Source organism: Equus przewalskii, chromosome 2 (genome assembly GCF_037783145.1).
Source record: "Equus przewalskii isolate Varuska chromosome 2, EquPr2, whole genome shotgun sequence".
Classification (NCBI taxonomy): domain Eukaryota; kingdom Metazoa; phylum Chordata; class Mammalia; order Perissodactyla; family Equidae; genus Equus; species Equus przewalskii.
The window spans coordinates 101,620,489-101,643,841 of record NC_091832.1 but is presented as its reverse complement, the minus strand read 5'-3'; the positions used below and the strand labels follow the sequence as shown (position 1 = coordinate 101,643,841).

Genomic DNA, 23,353 nt, shown 5'->3' with positions numbered 1-23,353 from the left:
CCATTGCCCTCTCTAGATTCCTCTTATCTGTGGCTGGTAGCTCTAACTCACGCTAATTCTAATGACAGACAATTCTCTGCTTTCCAAAGAGTGAACACAAGGAAAAAAATTCTCTCCTCTTGCCTCTAAAATTCAGAATGAGATCACATTTGTCCTCCACGTTCCCTGGCCATTTCCATTGAGATAATAGGAGAATGGACTAGGCAGATTAGCTGGAAGAATGACCCAGACCTTCATCTCTGTGAGTCTGAGTCCCTAGTTACCATGATCTCAGCCTAGGGCTGAGGGGCATGCGAGCACCAAGAGATGCCCAAATGCATCACCTAATCCCAAACATATTATTCCAGGCTCACGTTGTCTAGCAGCAGCCCTACCTCTCCCTGATGATTGGGGTCATTTACCTCTGCCAGTGTGATGACTCCATTCTTGCCTATTGCCTCCTTGCCACAAAAAGCCTAAAGTGATCAAAGGGTTTGCAAAGCATTGTGCTTCTTTCTTAGGGGTAGAGAAGATGTAAAGGATCTGTACTTTACTTTGGAGGGGATGTCACAGTTTGACCCAGACCCAAATACCTTTACTAATGTTATAGGTGCTTAAATCTTCCATAGGGTTCATCTCCTCCCTTCTGCCTACCAAGCCTTCCAATGTACTTGTCTTTTCTTGCTCATTTGGTTCAATTACCAAGATATCATCAATATAGTGATCAATAAGACCTAGTTAAGATGTTCTGTGGAATGTCCAGACAGTCCAGATCCTTTGGACTATATTATGACAAAGGGTAGGAGACCTAACATAGCCCTGGGGAAAGATTAGAAAAGTATGCCATTGTCCATGAATGCAACCTGTCTCTGATCTTCCTTCTTAATAAATTTATGACCTTGGGAATGTTTTTGTGCTTCAGTTTTGTCTTCTATAAAATAAGGACTAAACATACTATCTACTTCCTAAGTTGTTATAAGAATTAAAGAAGTTAATAGATATAAAATGTCTAGCATATCTTCTGATAAAGAATAAGCAAGCACTCGCTGAACAGTAACTTTGAAAATTAGCTAATCTCAGACATTGTCAATGTTCTTCATTGTCTTCTACTCATAAATATCTTTGCTTTTTTATTTGCAGACAAATTAAAGAGGTTGATGTCAGTCTAAAGAGAGGTTTTCACTCTATCTGAAGTAAGAAAGATAAAAATCTCTGAACAAAAGGGAGCTATGACTCTCAATAGTCCAAAAAGCCCAAGAGCATATCATATGACCACTCATAACCCATTCTTTCCATCCACCAGTCCACCTTAACTCTTGAACCTTTTGAAGAAACACTTTTCAAAGCCCTAGTAACTACTCACATATATCACATGCAGAGTTTATTGAGAGTTTTATTGCTCAATAGGCATAGTTATACAATCTGCCTCAATCCCAAAATGACTTGATTTAAGAATTCATAATAATACTCCAACAAGGAGGATTTCTTTATTATGTATTTCTTTACCAAATACATTTGGTAAGTTGAGTTTCTAGTTAATACATTACACAGGCCATAGAAATTTAGTGACCAGCTTCTAATACAAGTGCAGCGCATTCGGTCTTCCTCAGATACTAAAACTGCTGAAGTGGAGTCATCTGTTCCGCATCCTCTGGAAGAACATAGAAAAAGTTCACTAAAGTGCCCAATACTTGTTCAGAATAGAAGAGTATCTAAAGGGAAAGTGGTATTATGTGTATTCGGTTAAGTCCCAACTCTACCAGTTAGGTATGAAGTCTGGGAAAGGTAACCCTAATATCTTCAGCTTCCTCAGATGTAAAGTGAGAAGGACATTAATATGGTTGCTTTGATTGAAGGAAATAACTCCTGGAAAGTTACAAAAAATACCTAATGTATAGGAAGTATAATCATAAATGTTAGCTATCATTATGACAGTAAATACTGTTAAAGTTACTGCTTATTTTCCTTTCTACACTTTTAACCTACCTAGATTTTGGGTCTTCAAATGACTACTTTGTTGAAGATCTGTTCGTTTTCTTAGTTTACAGAATTTAACACAACAAATTCCTGCATAAGGAGGAAAAACTTGTTTTTAAAATCCTATTTTATAAACTGAGACAAACATGATACATTTATTTAATGCTTTATTTAAAAGAAAAATAGCACATCACTTCAATTTACACAGAAAACCCATCCGCTCTGCTTATTAAAGATTTTCCCTCTCTGTGTTTCTCCACACAGAAAGCACCACAACTGGACTGCACATTGGCAGAGGTGAAAGAAAGGCTCCCTCGTTCTTATGGGCTTTGCTGTTCCATCCCTGTTTACATTTTTCAAATGCTGGGTCTATAGCTCCTCTGGAGTATTTACCCATCTTTCTTGGGACTAAGTTTGGCCCACCCTGTCTTTACATCATGAGGGCTCCGATGGGAAGTAAGCAACATTAATTCATGTTAATATTAACAACAAACAGACCATCCTCTGCTTTCCAAAGAGTGAACACATGGCACAAACATTCTCTCCTCCTGCCTCTAAAACTCGGAATGAAAGCTTATTTCTCCTCCATATTCCTCTGGCTACTCTATTGAGATGCTATTAGGTGAACTGAACACATTTGTAGAAACTCTAAAACTCAGAAGCAATGTTTTAACTTCCTTTGTAGAGTTCTTGATCTCAGAAGACTTATCCAAAGCTGATACGTACCTGGGAAAAAAATCCATTGTATTTTCTCTTCATGCAAAAAAAAAAAAGAAAGAAAGAAAAGAAAAGCAAGCTCTTTAATCTCTTGCCTAGTTCCAATGAAACCTAGCCAAGAAAATACTTCAGTCAGCAAAAATTAGTATGTGAAGGTAGCATACAGAAAAAAATAACCTTGTCTCCAATTATACTTTTCAAGGTCTGATCGACAATTAGTGGAAAAGTCAGGATTGCTTTATAGGACGTTCTGACTAAAAGGTAAGTTGACTTTTTTTCTTAATAGATCTGGAAAATTTTTTGGAACAAAAATCATTGCTGAGTGAGGAAGTTTTATTAAAATCCTTGAAGAATTTTTCAACTGTGGAAATACTGTGTTCAAGAATAAAGTTTTACTGCATCTATTAAAAATAATAAAAGTGGATCTATTAAAAATAATAAAACCAGAGTAAAATGTGGATGTAACACATGCATGGTAAAGTTGCACACTGTAGCATAATCAGGAAGTATTCACTTCATTATTTGATAAGTATATTTTCTTTGTTAAGTTTATCTGAGTGATTTCCTAGTACCAGACTTACATATTGTACATGAATGCTGTGACTAATTCACACATGCATGTCCACTATAACAAAACAAGTATATAAGTATACATGAAGGTTGAATCATTCTAGGACCAATTCATATTTGCCCAATATTTGAGTGTCTATCTAGCGATGGATACTTTAATATTTCTCACATAAATTATCTCATTTAACCTAGGGAGTTAATAGAGGGTTGTGTTTAAGAGCTTGGACTCTAGAACCAGACTACCTGAGGTCATAATGTCAGGCCTGTTATTTACTAGCTGTGTGATCTCGAACACATAAGTTTCTTAACCTCACTGTGCCTCAATTTTCTAATCAAAAATACGGGCATAGTAGTTTTAACTACTTCAGAAGGTGGTGTGGTGATTAAATGCAAATGTATAGATGTAAATTCTCAGAACAGTGTTCAGAAAATATTAGCTATTATTATTCATGAGGTGAATGTTATTTTTGACCTATTAGATAAGGAAATCAAAGCTCAATCACTGACTTGTCAAAATTTTCTCAGGTACCTGAAGGAATAAGCATTTTTGTAGTGTCCCATTCAGAGGAATGAGTATCAGATGGCTGCAAACTGACCTCGTTTGGTAATTCACAATTATTGAGTTATTTTGGATGAGTATCGGTAGCTTTAATAGTTCTCCTAATATCTCAGCCTTGATGCTGAGTATAATAATGCTATGAATGAACGTTTCAGACCAAATCCTGCCATGCACACACTTTTAACATTAGGAAGCCACAAAAATACTAATGCAACTAGTTCTACAGGCTCAATGAGGTAGCAGCTCTCTACAGTTTCAGGTATTCAACAGTATCCTTCATAAAAGGTTAATACACAGCAGAAAAGCAACATCCTAGAGGCAGGACTCAGCTACTGCAGTAGGAGTCAGGTGAAAAGAAAAACCCTTGGATGAGTGCACTCACACCAGATGGGTTTGGGGTCCTAAACTGAGAGTCATTCTCAAGGGATATAGGCTATCAAGTCTACTATGTTCTGAAATCCTGCCCATGCAGGAGCCCCAGCCCAATATACCTAGCCAATCACAGATACACATCTTGAATATAACTAATTTTACCAATGAAAAAACATTTCTACATCCAGTGCTCTCATTACCGTGGCATCTGGTGGAGTTCTGAGATGAAGAGAGCTGAAAGCTTGGATTAGACACTTCCAAAGTGTGAGGATGCAGTTACAGCTTTTCAAGTGCTGGCCAAACCCTCACCCCCCGCTCCCGGCCCAGCATGCATATTCTGTATTAGGTTATTTTAAATTTTAACTACCCGCATTCCACCTCCACTATACAGATTAAAACTGACCACACACATACACACAACACTGCTTATGATAAAGTGTTTAAATTATGAACAATAAAACATATTATTCTTTAATTCTCTAGAAACTTCTTCTAAACTGACCTCTTGAGAGTTTACCAGCCTGTTTTGTTTGACATAGCCACTACTACACAGATCTTCAAATTCCTGACTTCTATTTAGGCAGTATTCTTGTGCCTGATATTAGTTCCAGTCAACACTCAAACAATTATTCTATCAGATGTTAGTATTAGACATTACCAAAATGCACGGCCTGCTCTTCCCTCTCTCTGTCTCCTAACACTATATATATTTATTATTTCACCTCACTGAGACCTAAAGTCTCTGACCCCATTTCCTACCTTCTCCTAGAGACAGTAGGAAAGTGATGGAGCATGTGGAAGCTAGAAAAGGAATAACCCCAACTGAAGGTACTCGAAATAAAAATTGTTGAAAAACACTATCCATATTTTTCCCCCAGATCCCCCACCACCACTCTTAACCCTACTATGATCTCTCATGCAAACTGCCCTAACAAACATAAATGGCTTCAATTCAATGGGCATTCTTTCACTTATACTCTCTTGCAACTATTTCCTCCTTTTGGGTTCTCTGACTCTACTCTTTCATGGATATCTGCTGTCTTCTATGGCCATCATTCTCATTAGTGCCCATTAATACTTGTATTCAGTACAAGTCTTGGTCTGGATTCTTTGGCGGAACTCACCCATTACTATCTATATCCTGAAAATTCCTATATCTCTATCTCCAGGCCAACTTCATCCCTTAGTTCTACAGCTCTGCCATCTAACTATTGATTAGACTCTCCACTCAAATGTCCCACTGGCAACTCATACTCAAAATGGTCAAGACTGAACTCAACATCTCTCTTCCCCTGTACTCCTCCACCACTACAAGTCCAGCATCTTCCCTTTTATTTCCCTTCTATTTCTGAAATTACAATCACCATTCTCTAATCACCCAAATCAGAAGAGTCGTCATCATTGTAAGTACAATATGTTTTCCTCATTCCCCCCACACAATCAGTAAATAATTCCTCTCAAGTTTACCTGCTAAGTGTTTTTTGGTGCTGCCTTCTATTCTTATCATTATCTTAGTTACGAGCCTTCTTCATTTTTTATCTAGATTACTGCAATATCCTCTAAGTAGTTTCCCTGTTTCTATATTGCTTTTCCCCTCCAGTCCTTTCTATGTTTGACACCAGAGTGATCTAAAATTCAAATGAAATGAAGTCATACCTCAGTTTATAATGATTTAATGGGTACCATAGCTTTCATGATAAACTCCAAACTCCTTAGTGTGTGTATGAGGTATTTCATGAACTGACTACCTGACCCTTCAATCACATCTGTCACCTAATATATTGATATTCTTGAAGGAAGTAAAATACACCATATTCTCTACACCTTACTGACATGCTAGTATAAAACAGAATATCCATTCCTCCCAACTCCCACACTGCTTAATTTTCTCCACTTTCACCATTTAGCTCGGATTTTACCTCCTCTATGAAGTTTTCCCTTACTTTCCCAATGGATTCAGAGACCCTCCAAAAATTGCAGTCCATATTTTATATCTCACTGAATTATTGGTTTATTTGTCTATCTTCCCCATCAGACTCCTTAATGAATGGCAGTGATTCCCAAGGGCTTAATACAGTGCTTGAAATTAGAGTGCAATAAGTAATTACCTGATGAGTGATTGCCATATAATCAGAGACATAAAGAGTACTTCTGGGTTCCTTGTTGCTCAGCATCCTGTTGATAGGCCCACAAAGAGGGCCTTTAATTTAATATGTGTCCTTCAAGAATTTGGCTCCATAAAAGTGACATTTACTATAATTTTGCCCCTAGTGATTATTTAACACCATCTACAGTTTGTAATTAGTTGATTTAAAGTATGATTGAATGGATTGACTCATTGAGTTAACCCACAAGTATAACCAGTAACTTTATGAAAATATTCTTATTGGGTTCCTATCTCAAATAAAGGTCCCTAAATTAGACAATTTGAGATAACTCTGGCAATTTCTTTAAATTTGTTTTTGTTTGTTTGTTTTTGGGTTTTGTGGGGGGTTTTTAAATTTTTTTCCTGCTTTTTCTCCCCAAATCCCTCCAGTACATAGTTGTATATTTTAGTTGCGGGTCCCTCTAGTTGTGACATGTGGGACGCCACCTCAGTGTGGCCTGATGAGTGGTGCCATGTCCACGCCCAGGATCCAAACTGGTGAAACCCTGGGTCACCAAAGCGGAGCGCATGAACTTAACCACTCAGCCACAGGGCTGGCCCCAATAACTCTGGCAATTTCTAATGAGGTCTTTAATGTCAAAGCTTATCACTGATTACTGAGCTAAAAAGTAATAATAGTTATTCTTCAAGTGTTCACTCAGTTTCATGCGCAGTGTATTACAGACCGGTGGTTTTCAACTAGGGGGCAGTTTTGCCCTTCAGGGGACAGTTGGCAATGTCTAGAGACACTTTTGGTTGTCACAACTATTCGAGAGGCGCTACTGGCATCCAGTGTGTAGAATCCAGGAACGTTGCTGAACATCTTACGATGCATAGGACAGACCCCCACAACAAAGAATTGTTCAGCTCCAAATGTCAATGGTGCTGAGGTGCTGAGGTTGAGAAATCCTACTTAACCAACAGGAACATTGTATGATGAGACAGTATTAATCCCATGTTACAATCAAGAAAATAAGACCTTGAGAATTAAGTATTCAAAGTTGCTTAGTTAATAAGTGGTGGGACCAGAATTTGAACCCATGCTTGTGAAACCCTAAACTCCTGCTCTCTTCAATATAGTAAGTTGCCTCTACCCAAAATATTTAATAACTATCACTTTTTTAGACATAAGGATAACTGTTGCATATGATTGAATGATGTATTGTGCAGTCATATCTCCCAAAATAAAATACAGAAAAGTTTAAAGTAATTGCAGATCAATTCTTTACAGATGACTATGAGAAATAGTGGACTCTCTACATCTTTTTTTAAAATTTTGATTGGCAATGATATTGTGGTTCTGTCTTTCTGGTTAGTTTTGTTTCTTTCTCAATGACCTAATTTATCAACAAAGTTGTTAACCTGCAAAGCCTGACGCTATTTAACTTTATATACATTTACATGTGTTATCTCTAATTTTCAAAACAACCCTTCAAGGTGGGTGTTATATTCCCCACATTGCAGATAAGGAAACAATATTTTGTTCCAGTGAACTCAATCAGCCTGTGGAAAAGCTTAGGGAAGAACATGTTAAAACAGCTTCTATAGGTTTTAAGTTATCAGTAATTGCCCAAAAATCTTTCAAAAAAACTCAAATAATCTAGATGTATTTTTTTTAAATGAGAATCTATTCGCTCTTTGATAGTCACGCCAGCTATCTCTGTACAAATTTTTTTTTTAGCATGGCCAACTGTAAGCTTCCTTTTTATAGTTTTCCTCCACTAAATCGGAGCAATTGTTAAATGGCAAGCCATTGATTAAACCACGGTTTACATGTATCATTCTCCCTATGAATGAGTAGAACTTTTTATAATTAACGCTAATGGTACTCTTGCTGTAATCAGTACTAGCTTTGAGTCCCAATTTATAGTATTTGCTTAATATACTTTCCCGTTCACATCTTATCATTTTTCCATTAAAGAAAATAATAAATTAACCTCATGCTTAATAAACACAATATACAAGGAACTTCCCGGAATACATGTACTCACCAAAAACTGAGAAAAAAATAGAAATTACATAACACTAATTTCTATGTGTAGATGTTTTTTCTTAGGAAGTATTTCTCATAATTCAGCTCTATTTATTTAGTCACATAATTAAAATGATAAATACAGTCACATGCACATTTACACACACCATGGTGTGCACTATCTCTAAGTTTCCTGGAACAGCACAAGTTTAATTCATCATAAAAATAACACGCACATATACAAACAAATACATATAATACACATATAGTATGTATGTATTATTATACATATATAGTATGTATATGTGTGTTTTATATGATTAATTAAAGAAACAACAGCACTACTCAACCAAGAATTTTTTTAAGTATTTGTTTTCAAGCTAGAAAGGAGAATTTTACCTTACATCACCCAGTTTTGAAAAACCCCAAGGATAAAGTTTAAAACAACAATAGGAAAGTTAATAGAAAAGTACATATAAGAGTATTCTAAAATGTTGCTCTTTTTAACCCTAAGAATTCTTTAAAAACACATAAAGTGTGAAGGCTGGGTTTTCCTTGGTCCATTTATACCTCTCCTGTGCCATCTAGTGTTTTTAGGCGATTACAATGAATCCAGAGTGTTAACACTTTTACTATGAATCCAGAATCTAGAATAACCTGTTAACACTTACAGCTTGTCTGCACAGTCAGCCTCAGGCAAGCAAACAAGTACCTTAAACTTGGGCTGCAAAAGGGTGGTTTTATTGGGTTATGAAAAAATTGCAAATGAATAGGACTTTAATAGCAAAGGAGAAAGCTTTAAAGTTAAGTTCAGGAACTGCGGCTAACAGATGTTGAGAAAATAATGCATAATGGAGCTATTGAGTCTCATTAGATTCATATACAGTATAATAGAAGTAGAATTTTGATCTGAGGCCGCACATCTGGATGGGAGAAAGTAATAGGAAAAGGATAGAGTGAAACAGAACTATCCTTCCTTATTCACAGTCGAACATTTTTGCCTCTCTTGTGGTCTGGCTACTGTACCAGATTCGGTCATAATACCCACCATTAGAAATGGCTGCCATGGCTATTTCATCCCCTCAGAGTAAAATCCTACTTTACTACTTTTATCCAAATGTTCCATTAAATGCACAGGCTTTCTGCATGGAGCCAGGTAGGAATCTTCCCCTGCAAGATATTGGATTTTAATTCGTTCTGTGTGAGATACTGTTTCATCAGACATGAATTTCTCAATATATTAATATATAGAAATATTTCTCAATTCATGCCTGAAATCCCTGATCTGAGCAACAACTCAAATAACTGAACCCAATTTAGATCAGACACCCTTCTTTAAATGGGAATTAAATAGACTGAATAAATGAAACCTAATGAATTGACTCCATCTTGAGTCAGTTTAGGATTTCACACAAAAATATCCCTGGTCTTCATGTTCAGGTCTAATTAAAAGAATACTTAACCAAAATCAGTTAATTGTTCCCAAAGTGGTGAATTATGCTGCTGTTTCTCATTCAAATCTCATTTCAGGTGCTTTTTGAATTTTACAGGAATCTGTATTTCTGTACAGAAAAAGAGAGGAAAGCTGCGCATATCTACTTTTGTTCCTAGGCCTTCGGGGAAGTAGAGTCAAGAGTCATGGATAACCATTAGTAGGAGGAAAGGGAGAGTTAGCTATCACAAATGAGCGATGTAGTTTGTGGAATAAAACTGAGCTTGAAAGTGATTTTTAAACTCTTTCCAAGCATGAGTGGTCAATCACTGCATTGCTGAATTATTAATCTGATAACAGCTATCATTACAGAGCTTTGCGATTGCCAAGTTCTATACTCAGCTTTTTCTTTACGTTATCTCAGCCAATCCTCACAAGTGAAAAGTTAGGAAACTGAGGCTTAGTTAGAAAAGTTCATGTAACTTGCTCAAGGTGACAATAGCCCATAAATGGCAGAGCCCAGATTCATTCCTGAACTGTCAGACACTAAGGTTCATGCTCTAAACCACTACCTCCCCAGTGGTGGAGACACTGTCTGAAAGTCAGCGCCCCTGATGTGCAATTCTTAGGTCAGTGCCTCCCCAATCCTACAAAAAATAAATTCATAAAAGAAAAACAATAGAATTCTACCAGAATTTATGACTATTCTTCTGAGATGCAATGGAGCATCTCATTTTGGGTCAGCCCAGTGTGCTCTCTAGTCTACCACTGTCTTGAGATCACTTTTTGTCAATACCTTCATGATAATAAGCAAAAAGGTTATCACAATGATAGCATCCCAACTCAAACTCAGTTCTCCTTTACAGCAGCACAGACTCCCTTTGCTATCCAGTGAGGTCCTAGACTCACACAAAGGCAGTTCAAGGAAATTCACTGAATAAGGATATCCAGGAAGTAATTCCTAGGCACTAAGGATATCCTGCTGGCATAAATTACAAGCAGATTCCATCTTGGTAGATTGATCCAGGTTTATAACATTAAACAAACCTTTTCAGGTATCACTTGTCTTCACTACTCTCTGTTAGTTCAATAGCCCTTAACGCCAATGCTTAGAATTTCTCTTCTACCTTTCACCCTAAATCCAACACTGGGCCATTTTGCTAAAACAAAATACATTTTTCATCTCTGGAGGAAGAGGGACATTCGCTAGTTGGGTCCCTAAACTGTCCACTTTGGATTCTGATGAAGCTTATTCTTCAAACAGACAGGAGCACCCAAGGAAATTCTACTCCTAGAAATCCTGTTTTCTTTCATTGTTATTCTCCTCCCCTCCGTTGTTTTCACCTGTCCCTCTTTTCCCCTACATTTCTTAGCACACAAGCTCCAGCTGGAGGACCATTCTTTCTTGAAGAGTTGGCCACTATATGCCTTTCACCACATTCCTCTTTCAGAGATGCTGCTATGGACTGAATTGTGTCCCCCTAAAATTCATATGTTGAAGCCCTAAACTTACCAGTGTGATGTATTTGAAGACCTTTGGGAGATAATTTGCTTTACATGAGGTCATAAGGGTGGGGTCCTTATAGTGGGATTAGTGCCCTTATAAAAAGAAACACCAGAGAGCTTACCATCTCTCTCTTTCTGCAGCGTGGGGACACAGCAAGAAGATGACTGTCTGAAAGCTAGGAACAGAACACTCACCACAAATTGACCATGTTGGCACTCTGATCCTGGAATTCTAACCTCCAAAACTGTGAGAAAATAAATTTCTGTTGTTTAAGCCACCTTGTCTAAGGTATTTTGCTATGGCAGCCCAAGATGACTAACATACATGTACGATACTCATTAAATATTAAATATACCCACCGTCTGGTTCTGAGAGTCACAGTGTCCACCAACGCACATTTTCAAATAATTAAGATCTGCTTTTATACATTATCAGATAAGCTACCGTCCCATCTGGGATAAATTTCTAGTCCACGATAATTTTGGTGAGGAGGGAAGTTTTGCTAGAAACAGAAGTAACTGGAGAGACTAGAGCAAAGAGGTCACACAAATATCAGTCCAGCAATGTACACAGAATAGGGATAGGGAAAAGTCAAAATCTAAAACCAAAGATTCAAGAGAGAAAGGATGATCAAGAAAGTGAAGTGAGGGGCAGTACTTAGCTCAGGGCTAATCTTCCCCCCCACCAAAAAAGAAAGTGAAGTGAGTATTGATATATTAGTACTGAAAAACAAGTTTATAGACTTTTGATTCCTTTAACAGTCAACCATCTAACATTCAGCATTCTGAGCAAAGGCTTACTCTTACCATCATAAACCTAGGCAAGCCATCAAGAAAGATCTACTCCTAACCTCCTCAGGGCCCCAACTTTTCATCTGAAGATTCAGAGACTAAACAGAGGAATTATTGAGTTGAGTTCCACAGACTTCTGTGAATTCCATACGCGGAACTCAGGGTGCTATGTATCTTTTGAAATTTTAATAAAAACAATAGATATATGTACTTTTTATTGCACACAAAATTCCATGTAAGCATGTGTGCATATGCATGTGTGCGTGTGTGCATATACACACTTATTATTCTTGGAAAAGAATCTGGAGTTTCCATTAGCTTCTCAAAAAAGGTTCTTTCTCAGAACGTTTAAGAACAAAGATAGAGAACTAGAAAGTGGTCTCATTATATTTAAGGGGGAAATTGCCAAGAAGAAAGCATGTTCCATGATGGGATGTAGAGCAAGGCTCCAAGCCCAGGTGAGAAGAACCAAAAGAGCAAAATAAGGAGATGGGGCTCCTTAAACCTCTGGGTTGGGAGTCTGAACAAAGTTCTCAGAAGCAGGGAACAGGGCGGAATACCAGTCCCTATAACTGGGCCAATGTAGGGAAAAGGAGGGAAGAATTACAGCTAAGGAGGAGCGCAGGACCCAGGGCTCAACCTGGGAACCAAGTTCCAGGCCTGAGGAGACCCTCAGGAGCCCAGCATCCACAGAGGTCCTGCAGATCTGAAGTCTGTGAAGACATATAAATTATAATACCCTCCAGATTGGGCGGAGCAACTATTATCATTGATAAACTTTCTGCCGAGGGCAACGGAACGAGTGAGCTTAGAGGTGGAGGCTGTAAGAACCGTGGTGGAGGGATGAGGCAAGTTTAGGAAATGAGGTAGAGCTAATTCAATGGAAGTGAAACCTGCAAGACCTCGAGCCTCCGGTTCTTATGCTTTAGTCCTCCTAGGATTTTCTAAGGAATTAACATCCTACTTGATATATCTCAAGCTCATCTGTTTTCCTAGATCTTTATCATCTAGACCTAGCAGCAAATTCCAGGTCTTCAAAGACAAGCCTCAGTGCAGTTGACCAATGACATGGTAATTCTAAAAGAAGTTTAATTAGTGGTATTTAGATAGTCTTTTCCACCTATTAGTGGAAAAGGGCAGAATTTTAATTATATTATAACAAAACCAACATTCTCTTCCAAACAAAAGGAATATCTTTAATTCCAACGGGACAAAAGAAGGAAAAAGTATCCAGCATTTGGCTTTTATGATTCACTTCTCACACTTTTCTGCTTTTAAAATTTTCACTTTATAGATGGACTTCACTACCCTAGATATAAAGGACAGGAGAAAAGAACACAAAGCTTTATTTTGAGTAGCCCAAAGCCCATTAGTCTAAAAGTGTCAATGTTTTATGGTTTTAAGAAACTGTATAAATTGCACTTGTTTGTGTAAGTTCATTTTCCAAATGTGTGAACACAAATGCCTATTGTCTATGAGGAAAGTTCACGCTGAGCTACAAGCGAATCGTACAATGGAGCTCTCAGCGAAGCAGCAGCCTCTGCCAAGCTAGCCATTTTGGTAAGTGGTCCTAAATTTGATACAGGGGCACATAATTTTTTATTGTTTTCCCAGGGGGGAAAAGCTCTTTTTACAGAGCGCAGACCAGTAACGATTTTTTTTTATTCTTGCTGACACAGCTTTTTTTCTCTTTTACACAAAAGAATCTGAAGCTATAATTTTTAACTTCCTTTTGTTAAAACTGCACAGAAGACCTACTAACTTGTGTCCTTAAGCCCTGCCTTATTTTTTACTCTACATATCATTAAAATCTTTCCCCACTCTCTGCTCAGCAGTTTTTCCTTTCTAAGTCAGCATGGTAATTCATCGTTTGTATTCCCAGAGAGCTGCACAGGCAGACCCAGCTCCCACAGTTTTAGCCTATCCTTGGAATTAGTGTGAAGGTTAACTTCTTCTGTCTTCTTAGTCATTTAGTGTTCTTTTAGAACTATTTTAGATACAACGTAGCCTCAGAGAAGCAATTCAAATTGGCAAATAAATCTTCTGAGTACATCCTTCATTAAAAATTAACAGCTAGCACAAGGGATCCTTGCGATGGAACTGTTCTGTATCTTGACTGTGATGGTGATCACACAAATCTGCACATGTAATAAAATTAAATAGACCTAAATACACACACACATACACACAAACGAGTCCATGTAAAACTGATGAATCTAAAGAAGGGTGATGGAGTATATCAATGTCAATGTCCTGGTTATAATATTGCATTATAGTTACGCAAGATGTTACCATTGGGGAAAACCAGGTGAGGGGTATATGGATCTCTCTGTATTGTTTCTTTCTTTTTTTTTTTTGGAGGAAGATTAGCCCTGAGCTAACTACTGCCAATCCTCCTCTTTTTGCTGAGGAAGACTGGCCCTGAGCTAACATCCGTGCCCATCTTCCTCTACTTTATACATGGGACGCCTACCACAGCATGGCGTGCCAAGCAGTGCCATGTCCGCACCAGGGATCCAAACTGGCAAACCCCGGCCCGCCAAGAAGCAATACACACGCACTTAACCGCTGCACCACCAGGCCAGCCCCTGTATCGTTTCTTACAACTGCATGTGAATCTAAAATTGTCTCAAAATAAAAAAGCTTTTAAAAAATCATTAACAAATTATACATTTTGAGGCGTTTTTAATTTCATCACCTAAAAGAAGTTATTTCTGAAACATTTAAAAGACAATGAAAATGTGCAATATAGCTAATAAAAATTGTCTTTGCTCTGTCCCTCCCCGATGCATGATTATGAATTGCCACTACCAGTAAGAGCAGCCCCAAACCCCTCAGCAGAGCCAGGACATGTCATTTTTAATTTTCTGATTTACAAAAGGTAACCTGGCTTTGATTATGTGCCCGTTTGCCAGCAACAGGATCTCCAGTTGGCTTCTGAGATTTTCAAAGTAGACTCACCAGGCATTTTAATTTCAGCTGTGTATTCAGATGCGCCAGATCACAGCCGTGATGGAAGGGTCCTATGTCAGTGTTGCAGGTGCTACTTCTCAAAAACAGTCACAGAAAAACATCTTAGAAGTGGATGTCTTCCTAAGATATGAAAACAGAGATCTCCTTTAATGTTTTCTCTTGCATTTTTCCAAAACTAATTTTTATGGCCTATATCAAATGAATAGGAGAAATGGATGAATTAAACCAGAAAAATGAAACTGTCATCTAAATTTTCTAGCATTGCAGTTAGATTCCAGTTTAATAGTGTGACATGAAATTGCTTTAAAAATTTTTATATCCTAGTTTCTGCTATCCTGTCTGCACAGTCTCTAAAGCTCTGCAAATTAACAGACACAATCTCACTTAATCTTCAAACTGGAAACACAAAGAAGCTTAGTTTCCTTAAAAGTAATCTCCCGTGCCACAAATCCTGACACCTTTCAAAAGTGGCGTTGTGAAGGGTTGGCTTCAAACTTCTAAACTGATGTTAATCAGACCAGCTCAATCAGAATTGTCTAGGACTTGAAAAAAAATGCAGGCTGTGTATAAATTTTTTACAAAATCATGCATGCCAGAAAACATCAAAGATCTACAAATTCAAGTAAAATAACCAGTACTCGCAGCTGCAGGAGAGCTAGAAATTTTTTCAAATGTAGTTCATAGATAATTTGATCCAAACAGACACCTACACAGAGAACCAATTCTGATATGGGAAGAAAAAGAATGAAGCTGGCATATGGCTATTCGTTTTCTTCAGCAGGGTCTGTTTTGAAACACAATTTTCTTCCAATTGTTTAAAGCAGCCCTATGGTTCCAGAAACAATGATTAATAAAAATGGAGTTCCCAGACCCAGGCTCTGCCCTCTCCATTGAGAATCTGTGAGCCCACCCTGAAGTTGTGTACAAGGGGAAAAACCACAGAAGCAGCTCAAACACTATAAATGTCTAGGATAAAAAGTATCAGTCTAGTAAATCTTCTCTAGATGAACTAATTAGAGGGAAAAGTTACAGAAATTACTAGAAAGTCTAAAATATAGGCTACTTTAAAAGAAGTTATTATTACTTTTACTCATATGAAACTTATACTTACATTTTAGATTAAACCTATATGTATGTGTGGACATATTACAGGAAAGTATATTATACAAGCAATATGAAAAATCCTTAGCCAATTCCTAGCAACTTTTTTGTGGTCATTCTAAACTGCTTAGGCATTGTACCAAATGGCTGATTTAACACTGCAGAATATAGATAAACTAAAAGCATAGTCTGTTTTAAGGGCATGGAGGTGATTTTACACTACCATAACTTTATTCTAAGTATGTTTGTTTCCTTTGTGTCAATGTAAAGCATGCAATAGATAAACTAGAGGAACCATTTTCAAGGAAAAACATGAAAACATTTTGCCTTAAGTAGTTTTAATATTGCTCTCTGCAATTTTGTTTACACTCATAGTTTAGGAAACTGTTTCTTTAATAGAACTTCCTCCTACATAGGAAGCCATTTCCACTCCCACCCCCTCCAAAATTTCAAATTACCATACAGTCTCAACAATGAGTTTTGACTGTGAGCCTAAACAAGACAATAAAGCTGATTTTCCCATCATTTCCATCACCTGGGGCATTAAAGGAACACACTTGGTTTCCTATCCCCCTGAATTAGTTTCCATGCTATTTTCTGAAGTGGTTCAGTGGCTGTTCATGCTAATGCCAAGGGCTGGATCAGCAAAAACTGGCTCATCTCCAGGCTCATTTGGAGAGATGAGCAAAAAGGTGTGGTCAACATCTGCCCACAAGATGGCTTGTTTGGAAAGGGTTAAAGGCAGGCTATCAGTCTCCTGCCACTGTTTCCAGCATTCGCATCAGTCATGGGAAGTGATGTCACACACCTGCAATGCACATGCAAACTGTAAACACTTCACCAACATTGAATTTGAGTCTCCCACCCAAAATCATGCCCAGCTGCCTCACACTGAGTTCCTCAGCTGCCAAACTTGCTTGTCTGCATAGCATCCGGAAAACGGATGGTGTTACACTAACAACAGTTAAGTAGGTTCAAGATTTATACCACCAAGTTGTGCACAGTTTTGTTTTTTGTTGATTACTTCTTGCTGTTTCTAGAATCACAGAGGTGGAATTGGAAGAAACACTAAAGATTATGTAACACAGTGCTCTCATTTTACAAATAATTAAACCATACCTCTACTACAGCTTTTATCAATTATTCCCATATCTTTCTCATCAGACTCAAGGGCAGGGACCAGGATTTGAAGCACCTTTCCATCCCTAGAATTTAATACCTAGCAGATATTCAAGTTTGTTAAATGAATGGAGGGATGAAACAATGGATGGATGGATGGATGGATGGGTGGATGGACGGACGGATGGGTGGATGGGTGGATGGGTGGATGGGTGACTTCTTTGAAAACCATCTCACAGACCTATCCTGGATGAGTAGAAACAGTAGGCTTCAGCAATTTACTCAATTGTTCTAAAACTGAGTTTATTTATCCTTAAAATGGTAATAATAATAGTATCTTCCTCAAAAGATTGTTATGAGGATTCCTTGAGTTAGTGCTTTTCAAAAGTTCCATACAAAGCTAGGCACAAAACAAGAATTCTATAAATACTAGCTTGCTGTTATTTTAATAATGGTAGTGATATAAAATCATCCTCCATTTCTCCTCATTACTATCACTCACCAACCTCTTGGTTCATCCCACATAGATGCCAAAAGCTTTGCCCCCTGACTTGTGGTCTTTCTCTTTTCCTAGATCTACCATCAGTCTGGAGTGAGGTCAACATCCATGTGAACAACTCAACACGCCCTATCTTCACACTTCACTGATATTTTCATCTTCAATACTTGTATTTTTTTCTCTCAGCTATTTATGTCCAATGACCATACACAAATGTTCTCTCTGGAATCAGTCTACCTGAATACTAATGCTAGCTCCATCAGTAGTTACAGCTATGTAATCACTGACACATTTTTAAGCCTCTCTAAAGATTTTTGCTACCTTGTTTACAAAATAGGAATGATAAAGGGACTTACAGTGCTTGATATTTAGTAATATTCAATTACTATTAGCTTTTATTATTATCAGCCAAACTATGCCACCTCTGAAATATTGAACCCAAACAGTAATATGTAACGTTTGGACACTTAAGTTATTCCAACTCTTTTACTATTGTAAATTATCCATAGCAGAAATCATAGCCTGAAAATAAATTAGAAACAAAAAGAAAAAAAGTAAGAAAATACAGAAGTCCTTAAAGATAATAAAATAATTGAAAAATATAATCACTGGGCACCCAAAAAATAATGATGATAACAATAGCAGTTTACATTTATTGAAAATATTTGTAGGGCACTCAGAGCAATACTTGACTGCAAAGTATACCAAAATAAGTACGTTATGTGAATTACGAGTGCCTACCACGTACAGGCACAATTCTAAGTACTTCCCATGATGTGTTTTGCACACACAGATGAGAAAACTGAGGTTTAGAGAAACTCAGTAACTTATCCAAGTTACACGTCTAGTTTATTGCAGAGCTGGGATTCAAACCCACAGACCCAAGGTCACACTGACAGTTCAAACATGGTGTAGTGGGGTTTTGGAGCCAGTCAGTCTGATATCAGAGCCTGTGCTCTTAATTACTTCCTCTCCCTAAATTACTAATGTTCCAAAATACAGTGACAATAGCTTATCTTAAAAAATATATACACACATACATTTATTCAATCAAATTTTTATATCAAACTCTTTCATTCCAACCAATTGGCTTTTGGCTAAATCTTATACTGTTTTCAGCCCCAAGAGCCCTATCCTTCAGGGGTAGTGTTAGCCATCACATGTGAGGCCCTGCCAGGTTTTCCCAGGCTTGCACAGATGGGGACTAGGCCCTCAGTCTCAGCATGTCTTTCCTGTCCTTCAGAATTCTTCACTTCACTGATGATGGATGAAGACTTGTACCTAGACGCAACTGAGTGAGTGTAATGGCAACAAACATTTTTCTGGGTGCCATTCCACCACCACTATGTCAAGCTCATTTTTAATACAAAGATTAGTCTGGTGATACTATGGAAGAACAGGTTTTCCTGCCACCATGGAGTAGAGACTTAGGCTACACATGGTCTAGCTTGTAGATGATCGACTTCAAAGGCATTCCTTCTGGAGTTTCTGGGCAGCAGTGGACTCCAGGTACATCTTTTCTATAGCCATCTGGCACTCATTTTTTAGTTTCACCTCCTGGGTTCTCACCAGGGCCACAAAGTAAAGGAAGCAATAATTCTTCTCTGGCCACCACACTTCCTAAAGTGGAGTCACCTGATAGTTCTACACCCACTCTCAGAACAAAGTAACAGTTTCCTGCCCAGGTCAAATGTCTATTAGCTGAGATGTGTGTTGGGCTCCGGAGTAAGAAGTCAGGTAATATATGAGAAAGGAGGCAGCAACTCAGTAATGCGATTTGTGGTCTTCTGATTTCCTGGAGCAGGAATTTGGGAATTGGGATAAAGGGGCAAAAATAACATTCTTAGCTTGTAGTTCAGCAGAAACCACCAATGATAATCTTACTGAACATATCATCATTCTTTATCAGCTTTTTACTCTATTTCAACACAGCACCATTATAGAGGGAAGATAATTGCTTAAGCAAAACATTTCTTTTTGTTTAAGCTGTCTTCTCAAGGTTTTGCCCAACAATTACAAATTATAAAGAAAAGATGTCTCCTGTATATAACAGAATACTGTCATCTATAGATTAGTTAAAAGAAAATAAACAAAGATTTAGTTTTAAATTCCTAAGTGTACTGCTGAAAATGGCATCAAAGGGATTAAAAAATATTTACATGAATTATTAAATGTTCGGCTTTAGATACATAAGGATGTGCCTTAACTTCTTCACAAATAGAAAGGATTATCAGCACATAGCTTGAATAGCAACAAAATGTCATTGGAAATAAATCACTTTGTCAATGACACCCATATCGTACACTTCCTTACCCCAACTCACTCCTTTCACCTCTCTTACCCATGGATACACATTTCTCCTCTGTATTTGAGGCAGTTTAGGGTGTTTGCCTGAAGTAGACTCTAATACAAAAGCAATAAAAGATAAAGAAGACGGAAAGTAGTAAAAAGTATATATGACTTTCAAGGTAGCATACACTTAGTAAGTCCAGATCTTTGTTCTTCACCACAATATTTCAGTGTATTGAATTGTATTTATAGTGTAATTTTCTTTATTAATATATGAATTTTTGCCATTAACTGGCTCAATATTCTTCATCAATTCTCTCAACCTTTTTGATTTTTGGTTTTCTCACCTGCAAAATAAGATAGTTGCCCCACCTAATCTTGAAAATCACCCAACTCTCTGAGAGATCTTCAACAAATTGATCTTGATTTCACCTTAGTTCAACTTAGTCCAAACTCTATTTGCGTTATTGGAGTCAAGTGCCAAATCAAAATGATCATTTTCATCAGATTGCACAAAAACATCGGAGACCAATAGAATATTAAAACATCAAAGAAATTCTTTCATCAGAATAAGTTTTGCCTCATGGAGAATGATTACCAATAGTTACAAACTAGGATCTGCCAGCTCCCATTCTTTCTGTGTTTGAGGAGCTGCCGAGTTATCACTACCAAACTTGAAACCCAGCTCTGCCCACCGACATTAAAGGCCTGCCCCGAGGCAGCTGAAATACACGAACACAAACACACACACACAGTCCTTCTGCCCTGTCCCTAAACAAATAAAAATTTTTAACAGAGCATGGCACAAAAAATCACACATCAACATCAGTTCCTGACAGTGCTTGCTATATGCCAGCCCAAGGCGGGTAGTCAGGTAGAGGAACTTTTACAAATCCTCTGAGCTGAATGTTCTCCTTTCGGCTCCTCTACCATAGTCACTACTTCTAATTCTTCCTGGTCCACGGATCTGCTCGAGTGCCACACAAAACCACAGAAATGTCTAAAACAAGTGCTGAAAGGAAGGACTGTAAAGTCCCAACTGCACATATGAAAGAAAAAATATGGGCATGAAATTGTCTTCCAAGCATTTAAAATATACTTATCCTCAATTTGTAATATTTGGATTCCAGAGGAATTAAAGACTGTGAATTAAAATAATGCATCAACTAGAGAGCAAAAATGCATCATTTTTGGCTCAGCCTGTTTTCTGTGATGAATCAGAGTTTGTTTTTTCAGTTTAACTCAATTAGGCATAAACATGAAATAGCTCAGAAAAGCAGAAGACAGCAATAGTCTCCTGACTTCTTAACTGTTATTGTGACATACAGCCGCCTCTAACTCTACACAATTATCCGAACCATTTTCAAAAAGTTAATATTCCTACTCAGCTCTTACATGTGAAAAGTTGCTTTTAAGTATCGCGATTTCTAAAATAGTATCTTATAAATTGTGTACATTGATAAGAATTCACATTTATATTAACAAGCAACCAATAGCCAAGTGCCCGCAGGTCTCTCTATTTTGGTTATATTCTAGAGAAGTAAAAACTAACCTTTACCTCTTTAATATTTTATGATCTACATACTCCTCTACTTTCTCCTCCTCACATCCACCTTAATTTCATTTTATCTTCACAGCAATAGGGTAAAGAAAGTTTGTTATTTTCAGTTCATAACTGGAAAAAAAAAAAGCAACTGAGGTTAAGGGAGGTTAAGCAACTTGGTTAAAGTCTCCCCGTTGCTACATGACAGAATTAGTAACCAAACATAGGCCAATACGACTCCAACAAATAGTAGATTACATTGAAACAACCAGTGTCACCTACGAAGCCCCACTACCTAAAAAAATAAAGCTGATCCACCTTCACCAGAACTCCTCCACTCAGACAGACTGCCACTGCCAGGGCTTATATCACAGGATACCTTACTAAATGGCCCCTGAAGTTTCAGACTGAAAACAAATCTAAGGAAACAATATGAGCCATCAGCAACAACCTTGCTTTCCAAAGGAATCTGTGCTGTACAGCAGATCCTGAAAATTTTCATCCATAAGTGTGACATTTGATAGCTCTCAAAACTTTATTTTCATTATTTAAATTTTTTTTCCAAAATCTTGTTTCATTTAATCCAAAGTTTGGAAATAAGATGACACACTTTTCTTAACATCCTACCCTTTAGTCTTTACTCTTTTTTCCTATCTTTATAATACCTATTTTACATTGCTTTATATGTACTAATGATTCAATATCACTAAAAACTATTAGGGTTTTACATAACAGAAAACATCAGTCTCTGAATTTAAACATTTCATTATACAGAAAGGGTAGGAAAGCAAAAAATAAAGACTTTCAGAACCACTAAGTATATTTAATTGGTCCTCTCTAAGCAGCAGTATTAGCCACTAATATTGAGTGCCTATTCTATGCCAGGCACTGTACTCAGTGCTTTATATATCCGATCCCATTTTATTCCAGCTTCAAGCTTTCGAGCTATTACCAAAAATACATTTAAAGAGAAAAGAACAGGGGGCCAGCCGTGCGGCAGAGTTGTTGAGTTTGGTGCCTTCCACTTCAGTGGCCCAGGTCTACAGTTTCCTCAAGCAAAAAAATAAGGGAAATTGGCAACCGATGTTAGCTCAGGGCTAATCTTCCTCAGGAAAATAAATAAATAAATAAAAGGAAAAAAAAAAAAAACAGATTAAGAAGGATTAAATAACTTGACCAAACTGATACAACTAGTTAGTGACAGGACCAGCTCTCTACTCAAGTCTGTCTGACTTGCAGATTTTATTTATTTAGTTTGCCGAAGTCAGACAAGCCTAAGTTCAAATCCTAGTTCTCTCACTTAAAACAGTGCTCAGACTGTTTGGAAAGGCAATAAATTTACTCTAAAAGGTTTCCTGTAGATGAGAATGAGTGTAACCTGTTCAGAAACACCTACCTGCTGCCTACCTGAAACTGCCTACCTGCTGGAGCAGAGGCTTCTCATTGGAAGGTGCCTGTCCATTTTCTAAGGTGCAGTTAGATTGGGAGAAGATGGTACCAAATTGACTTGAGTGCCAATTTTATAAACCATATGTAGTAAATCACCCTTCAGTATAGCAATTATATAATAGCCAGAAAGAGACAGTTAACACACTCTAAACTGTGCAAACCCCACTAGCAAATCATTTCTGAAAAAACAGCCCATACGTTTCATTCAAACAGCATCCTCTGTAGAGTCACTGAATTGTCAAGGAATCAGTAAAATTATCATCATCAAGTAAAATGGCTGATGCCCTGTCTTGAAACTCTGACTAATTAGAACTGCGTGTGCAGAGGATCTATGTTTGTCCCAGTGGGTGACCACAGT

General features: G+C 37.5%; 1 long non-coding RNA gene across 1 annotated transcript; it reads right to left on the bottom strand.

Moving 5' to 3' along the window:
- Positions 1 to 1,354: 1,354 nt before the first annotated feature.
- On the bottom strand, positions 1,355 to 12,152 carry LOC139078880 (uncharacterized). Its single transcript, XR_011532055.1, has 3 exons — positions 12,038 to 12,152; positions 1,966 to 2,046; positions 1,355 to 1,630 (listed from the first exon to the last, which is right to left on the bottom strand). It is a non-coding gene; the product is annotated as an uncharacterized lncRNA (long non-coding RNA).
- Positions 12,153 to 23,353: the final 11,201 nt, after the last annotated feature.